Source organism: Poecilia latipinna, unplaced genomic scaffold (genome assembly GCF_001443285.1).
Source record: "Poecilia latipinna isolate Pla-1442-1.1 unplaced genomic scaffold, P_latipinna-1.0 Scaffold1943, whole genome shotgun sequence".
Classification (NCBI taxonomy): Eukaryota; Metazoa; Chordata; class Actinopteri; order Cyprinodontiformes; family Poeciliidae; genus Poecilia; species Poecilia latipinna.
Window position 1 is genome coordinate 90934 of NW_015114559.1, and position 8468 is coordinate 99401.

The window sequence follows — 8468 nt, forward strand, 5'->3', positions numbered from 1 at the left end:
TTTAGCAGGGAGCATCCATCCTCTTTATTTATCAGTTTGAACTCTGAGCTCATGAAGGTGTTACTGTGTTCTTCTGGCAATAAGAACATTTATTAGACATTTATTGATGGTGCAGTAATTATTCTTAACCAAACTAAATGATAACATTTACCTACAGCATGCCAAGTGTTTTACTCTATTCACAAATTGTTGATAATCAATCAATCAATCAATCAATCAATCAATCAATCAATCAATCAATCAATCATATATTTATTCCAGACACTAAAAAGGTCCATAGAAAAAAGGTAAAAACAAGCAAAATAAACGAAAACTAAAAATAAACATGACATGATATTATTCACCGAGTCACAAATAAATGACTCGGTGTCATTGGCGTCAGCCAATGATTCCATAATCTTGAAGAGAATCTCACAGTACTAAAAGCAGGATTTACTAAAATTGCAATTATATTATTGCATGACACAGATAATCTACACATGCATTTATACATAAGATTCCTGAGCTCAGCTGCACATATGGGAACAGCATTATGTACAAACATATGGCTAGCACTGCTCCATCTAGACACTTTGAGTAGCAGCTTCATGCCATCATTGTGGACACATAATGTTTCTGCAGGCTACTTTTTTTGTATCGTCGCCACAGATGGGCCGTGTAATAATGTGATTCATGAATATGATTTATCATTTTAGAGTTAAAGGAAAATTTCCTCGTTGATAGATTCATCTTATTTTTTTCTATATATAAGACTCTACAAAAAGTCTCTCAATAATATACATAACACTGTAAAAACAAAAATGTGAATTTTTGCTTATATCTGTTTAACAACCCTGGTTGTAACAACCTGGGTTGTTATTCTTCTGTACCTAATTCATTTGTTTATTGACTTTTGCTCAATTAAATTTCTTGCATATACATTGCAAATGGTATTTTTATTATAGTTGATCATGTTGTTTTTCATGTCTCCTTATTTCTTTTGTTCCTCCCATAATTGATGGAGATATGTTATTTATAATGTATGAAAGTATTGTTTGTCATTTAATTAGCTCTACATTGTTAAGAAAATGAAAAAAACATGTTGTTTTATAAGATAATTTATCTTTTATGGTGCCAGTAATGCCAGAATTAATAAGTAATAAAGACTTTGTGGTATTCTGATTTAGCAATGTAATTAGATTAGTTGTGTTACCACCCCCACGCCACTAGAGGCAGTAGTAGGCCCAAAAAGATGCGTTTTATTTTATCATTTTAGAAGGAAAATTTCCACCTTGATATATTAAATAATTTCGTCTTATTTTTTCCTATGTATAAGACTCTACCAACAAACAATCTCTCAGAATAATATAAATGGCACAGTAAAAGCAAAAAATGTGAATTTTTGCTTGCATCTGTTTAACAACCAGATTTGTTATTCTTCTGTGAACCTAATTCATTTGTTTATTATTGACTTTTGCTCAATTACGTTTCTTGTGTATACACTGTAAATTGTATTTTACAATTTCTTTTGTTCCCCCTATAATTGATGGAACTATATAGATATTTATAATGTATAAAGGTCTTGTCTGTCATTTTAATTAGCTCTTATGGTGTTTTATTGGAGAATTTATTTTTTAAGGTTCCAGTAATGCCAGAATTAATAATAAGTAATAAAGACTTAATGGTATTCTGATTTAGTAATGCAATTATATTAGTTGTGCTACCACCCCCATGCCATTAGAGGCAGTAGCAGATTTAGAAGTACACCGAAAGCTACGGAATTGGTTAAAAACTGTGAGCTGCGCTGAAGTAAATAAAAGAGAGAAATTCAAATACATGCTGAGAGTGAAACTCCTTCTTAAAGATGAAGATATATCACAGATTTCAAAAGAAAATAAAAACGGGAGACCGTGAATAATATAGGAAATGGCGCCCCCTTCATTTCCGTATTGCAATGGTCCCATTTCCAAATAAGGTCTGAGACTGACAGCGGTCCGTCCCGCCCCTTCCTGTTTGCTGCAGCGAGGTGGACTTGAAGCTCCCGGAAAATCAAATTCCAACGTTACCACATAGACGCCTATGAGAGGCCCCATGGGCCAAAACTTACAAACTCTCTTACATTCACAGTCAAACTCTCTGACAGAGTTTGATTGCAACGGAAGTTAACTTAAAATTTCAGTTTCTGATTGGACCCCAGGCAGGAGTAGGCGGGTTTTCACGGACAGAAAAATAGCTGAGCGGCAGCGACTAACAGAGGCAACTAATATTTTAAATGACATCGTTAGCGCTCCCACAGTAATGTCAGCATTATCAGAAGTGTGTAGAAGCCGACAGCCAGCATCGGAAACCCATCAGTGGGATAAAGCTAGCCGTCCCTGCGGAAATGGCAGTAAAGCCAGCCTGCACAAGTTATAGCGCTCTCTTTTCAAATTAAAAGCGCATCTCCAGTTTATGTTTGATTCACACATCAAGTTTCTCTCCTGCGGCTATAACAGGCTAAAGCTTTGTGTTAATTAACCCTCTATGGCATGACTTTTTTATTTTTTGGGGGAAAAAATATTTTCCTGCATTCTTTGGGAGCTTGTTGGTCCCTAATTACATATCGATCATAAAATCGGACCCTAACCCTCCCGGAACCGGATTTGGGTTTGTTGCCTCAGGGCAACATTGAGCTACCAGGGGTCTAAAACACCAAGTTTTCTACAGTGATTATAAGAAATGAAATACAAATCAAACAAAAACTATATTCATAAAAAACTTTTTTTTGACAAAAATAAATCAGACATGTTACAATGTTGCCCTGAGGCAACAAACAAAAACACAGTTTTAGCATATAAATTATTTAAAAAATGTCTTGAAATGATCTATAATGCTTCTTTACATACTTACAGATATTAAAATATTTTAGTTAGAGCGACCCAAATTTAAACATGAAGAAAAGTAATGTATAACTTACAAGTAGGAGGCAAGGTGTAGCATGCACCTCTGCTTCATAAAAAGGACTGTTCCTCTTCTAAGTAAAAGATCACATGAACCTCAATACCTCTTTTATTTGGACAAAAATATGTCTGGAGGTATTTTAAATCATTCCCCCCAAAAATAAAATTAAAGAGCAACGTGAGGTACAGAAATGTGGTTTGTTGCCCGAGGGCAACGCCATGCCATAGAGGGTTTTAATTTGCAAAACGACATTATGTATCTGAAAAAAAAAATATTATGTGGGCAAAAAATCCTGTAAAGCACATATGTGCAACTTCAGTTAAAATTGGTCTTATAGGTGTCCCTGTATCATCCTGAAGTGAGAGAAGTACCTGGTAAGGTATTGTTTATGTAATCTGAAAGATTTTTTTGCATGTCAGCAATTTTGATTGAGGTAGCACATATGTGGTTTACAGAATTTTTTCCCACATTATATGTTTTAATTTATTTTCAGATACATGATTTCCTTTAGCAAATCAAATAACACAAAGTTTTACATTTTTATAGCCGCAGGAGAGAAACATGAATCAAACATAAACCGGAGGTCCGCTTTTATTTTGAAAAGCCTGCCTGGGGTCCAATCAGAAACTGAAATTTTAAGTTAACTTCCATTGCAATCAAACTCAGAGAGTTTGACTGTGAGTGTAAGAGAGTTTGTAAGTTTTGGCCCATGGGGCCTCTCATAGGCGCCTCATGGACCGCTCTCGCCTATTGTCGCTGATGAGATTTAGGGCGGCCATCTTGGAGAGGTCGACTGCTCCACTCAGCCTTATGTGATTGACAAGCGAACTGAAGTATCAGCACATTTAATCGATCATAATCATTGGTTTTGCTGTAAACCTTATTCAAACAGCTATCATAACCACATTTACAAGAAAGTTATTTTTTTTAAAGTATTTTTGAATTGATTGATCCACGGCACATAAATATTATTTAGAGTATTTAAATATTCTAAAAGGGGAAAACAGAATAGATTCGGAATAGAATAGCTGATGCATGATGAGCATTTTACAAAGCACACAATCAGTCATACTTTTTTAAATATATGATTTAGTAATATCAATACACATGTAGTGACTATTTGTCCCCAAAACTTAAATTCAAAATAAAAAAACTCAAAACTCAAAGGTGATCAAAACAAAAGGTGAATTCAGCTCAAATAGTCACCTGATGCATTGTGGGTTTCCGGTTTACGCAGTTCAAAAAGATCAAAAGTCAAAATGCAGTTCTTTCTTTGTTTTATTCCACTGTTCAAACTAAAAGCTTACAGGCTTCACAGGTAGACTGACGACTGGCTGATGACTGGTGAAAAACCTTGTGACCACCCAGGTGCACAATAAAATACATATTTATACCGTGAAACTCCCACATCCCACCCTGAAATTAACTAACTAATTAAGTGAATTACTAACCAAATAACTTATTCTAAATAACAAATTAAACAAAAATTCTAGTGATGAATCAACTACAAAATAAGAATAAACTAAACAATTTAAATTCTAAGATTTAACTGAAAATAGAGAAATAGTTCCTACAACATATTTATATAAAACAAACACAAAATAATACAATCATGGAGAAACAAAGATGGTTAAATAATGATTAATGCTGAATAATGTATAAAAGTACACATATTTACATGCACATGTGTATATCCATCATGTCTATGTAGGTTTTATTCATGTTTTCCAGCCGAGGAGCTGAGACTCATCCGTGCAGTGAATCCGTCTCTTCTTCTTCTTCTTCTTCTTCTTCTTCTTCTTGTCGTTTTTACTGGCGGTTGGCAACAAACTGTTAGTAGCATTACTGCCACTTACTGGTATGGAGTGTGGTTCGTGATGGTCTATCTATGTATCTATATCTATATATATTCTACCATAAATTCTACCTAAACATACACACGTAAAAACACATACATGCTTATACACAACTTTGTATACTATCCTTCTATATTATGCTCTCATTCACAAAACACCTACTATAATCAAATTCTATGAAATAATTTAGTTTTCTTTACAAATCGAATAATTATTTGCATGTTTACTCCCCAAATTCTTCCTCAAAATATCTAATAAATTAACATTTTCCTTAATGCTTTCAAACTCTCTCCTCATATATCTTCTCTCTTTGTCATATTTATGACATTCTAATATAACATGCTCTATAGTTTCATATTTATCACAGTAATCACATTTGTCAGTTTTGTGCTTTTGAATTTTAAAAAGTGTATAATTAAGTCCTGAATGTCCAAATCTTAACCTTGTTATCACTCTTTCTTCCTTTCTATTTCTTCTTTCTCCTACAATCTGAATTTTATAAAACCATCTTCCTGTTTTATCTTCATCCCACCTTTTTTGCCAAACTTTCATCAGTTTCTCTTTAACAATACTCTTCAGATTTACTTGTTTTAACTGTAAAGTTAACAGGATTCTGAATATCTGCCATCTCATCTCCAATTTGTGCTGGAACACAGATATAACTATCAAACCCATGTTTTGTATTCTGAATAATGTATGAAATATTTCTAATAAAATGTCCACCCTTCTATCTGAATGATTATATTTTAAACTTAATAATGCAGAGCTTGAATCTGAACATATTATTGTTTTTAAGGTTTTATGTCTTCTATCTTTGTAAAGCTAATAATATTGCCAACATTTCTCCTGTGTTACTGATAATCATCTGTAATTCATTTTCCTGTTTTTATATTAAATTCTGGTTCTATAAACTCTATTCCTATTTTCCCAGTTATTTTGATGCATCTGTATAGATTTGAACATATTGATAATTGTTTAATTAATTGCACTGAATAACTTTCTACAGTGTGTGATTGATCTTGTTTCTTTTCCATTACTGACATTTCTACTGTTGGTAGAATCCAGGATGGTCCAAGTGATGTTGGTGTTTGACTAATTTCTAAACTATTCATTTAAATTCTTTTATTTTATTTCCAATTGTCCATCTAAAACTCATTTCTTTCTTTTCTTTTTCCCAACATGGATTTAAAATTTCCAGAGTTGGAGGATCAAAGTTATAACCAATAACTGATTTCCAGTTTTGTTCTCCGTAAATCTAACGGCTTTTCTCCCATTTCTATTCCTGTTGCTGCAGTTGGTGAGGTTTTAAATGCTCCAGTTCATAATCTTAGTGCCTGATGTTGGATAATGTCTAATTTAACCAGATGAGTTTTAGCTGCTGAACCAAAAACCAAAGTCTATGTTGGATCTCATTCCTGTGTAAATCTGTTTTATTGTCTATCTGCTCCCCAGTCACTGCCAGCCAAGCATCTCAAAATATTAAACATTTTCTTACATTTATCAACAACTTCTTGAATATGTATATTCCATTTTAACTTTTCATCAAACCAGCCCTGAACATTTTACTTTACCTGCTCTAATTCTTGGTTATATGATTTTAGTTTTATTTCCTTGTTAATTTTTTCTAAGTAAATATCATTACTTTCGTTTTATCAACTGAGAACTTAAATCCCCATTTCTCTATTTCAATAATAACCTCGTAATTTTTTAACAATAAAATCTAAGTTTTTCCATCTTTTCCAAACAGCTCCATCATCTGCAAAAAGTGAACAACCCATGTATTTTCCAATATCTTTAAATACGTCATTTATCATCATTGAAAACAGTAATAAACTTATAATACTCCCTTCCATTTTCTACTTCATATTTTCCTGAGATAACTTCTCCTATTCTAACTTGTATTTTCCTGTTTGTTAAAAAGTCTTTAATCCATTTAAATATTCTCCCTCTAATACCCAACTTGTATAATTTAATTAATAATTTCTATATTTAAAAAACTGCCACTACTTTCTTTATTTCTTGTGATCTTCTAATTTCATGCTCTAAACATAACGTTGGATCATTTGTACTCCTCCCTTTTCAAAAACCACTTTGATATTTTGGCATGTATCCTTTACTATCTAAATAATATACTAGTGTATTATTAATCATTTTTTCCATTATTTTACATAGATTTGATGTTAAAGCTATTGGTCTGTAATTTTCTGGGTTTGAATTATTTTTTCCTGGTTTGGCTGTTGGTATAATTGATTCCTTCCAGTTCAACGGTAATTTTCCCTCCTCCCAAATTTTATTATACAATTGTAATAATATATCTTTAGATTTTTCACTGAGTTGCCTTATCATTCAGATCTGGTCTTTACCTGGTGCCGTGTTTTTTTCCTTAAGTGCATAATTCAATTCCGTTTTTGTAAACTCAACATTCAACAAATTATTTGTCTCTGTAATAAATCTTTATATTTAATTTTTGTATGATCCTTTCCTTTTCTTCCCTTTTCACTAATATTATTTGAACTATGAATTTTACTAAATGTTCTTGCCAATCACATCCTGTCTCTATGAAACCTTCAAAACTAAAACGGCAGCCATCTTACTGTAGACAGAGTGAAAGAATCACGCATAAATAACAGTCTTTGCCACCTTGTGTCGCATAATCCAAGTCAATGTTAGGGAATAATTAAAACTTTTTAAGATTTCCTAAATCTCGGTTCGCTTTCATAGCTGAACCTGGTACCGAGCGCTGTAGCTAATATTAGCTGGCATTTTGCCGGTGGACATAAATAAGGTTTAGTAATATTCTATTCATAAAATATAAACGGTAATATGCCCATCTTACTTGTGAAACGTTATCCCCAGAAATCTCACGTCAATAGTCCGTCGATCTGAACAAAAATATCCGGCGATGCTGAAACTTCTGCTGCTGTTTTGGTTTAGCCAAGTAGGAGGGCGACCTCTCCAAGATGGCCGCCGTGTGTCCTGCGCCAGAGCAGCCAGTGCGGGGTCTACTCTTATATCTATGCAGGTATCCCTCCGCGCCGCTGTGATCCAGGTATTCCTCCGCGCCAGATAATCTGCGCAGTGTCGCGTTTCAAGCCGATGTTTGACCCAAACCNGAAATTTTAAGATAACTTCCGTTGCAATCAAACTCTGTCAGGGAGTTTGATAGTACGTGCAAGAGGGTTTGACTGTGAATGTGAGAGGGTTTGATAGCGAATGTGAGAGGGTTTGATAGCGAATGCGAGATGGTTTGATAGTATGTGTAAGAGGGTTTGATAGCGAATGTGAGAGGGTTTGATAGCGAATGTGAGAGGGTTTGATAACGAATGCGAGATGGTTTGATAGTATGTGTGAGAGGGTTTGACTGTGAATGTGAGAGGGTTTGACTGTGAATGTGAGAGGGTTTGATAGTGCGTGTGAGAGGGTTTGATAGCGAATGTGAGAGGGTTTGACTGTGAATGTGAGAGGGTTTGACTGTGAATGTGAGAGGGTTTGATAGCGAATGTGAGAGGGTTTGACAGCGAATGTGAGAGGGTTTGATAACGAATGCGAGATGGTTTGATAGTATGTGTAAGAGGGTTTGATAGTATGTGTAAGAGGGTTTGATAGCGAATGTGAGAGGGTTTGATAGCGAATGTGAGAGGGTTTGATAACGAATGCGAGATGGTTTGATAGTATGTGTAAGAGGGTTTGATA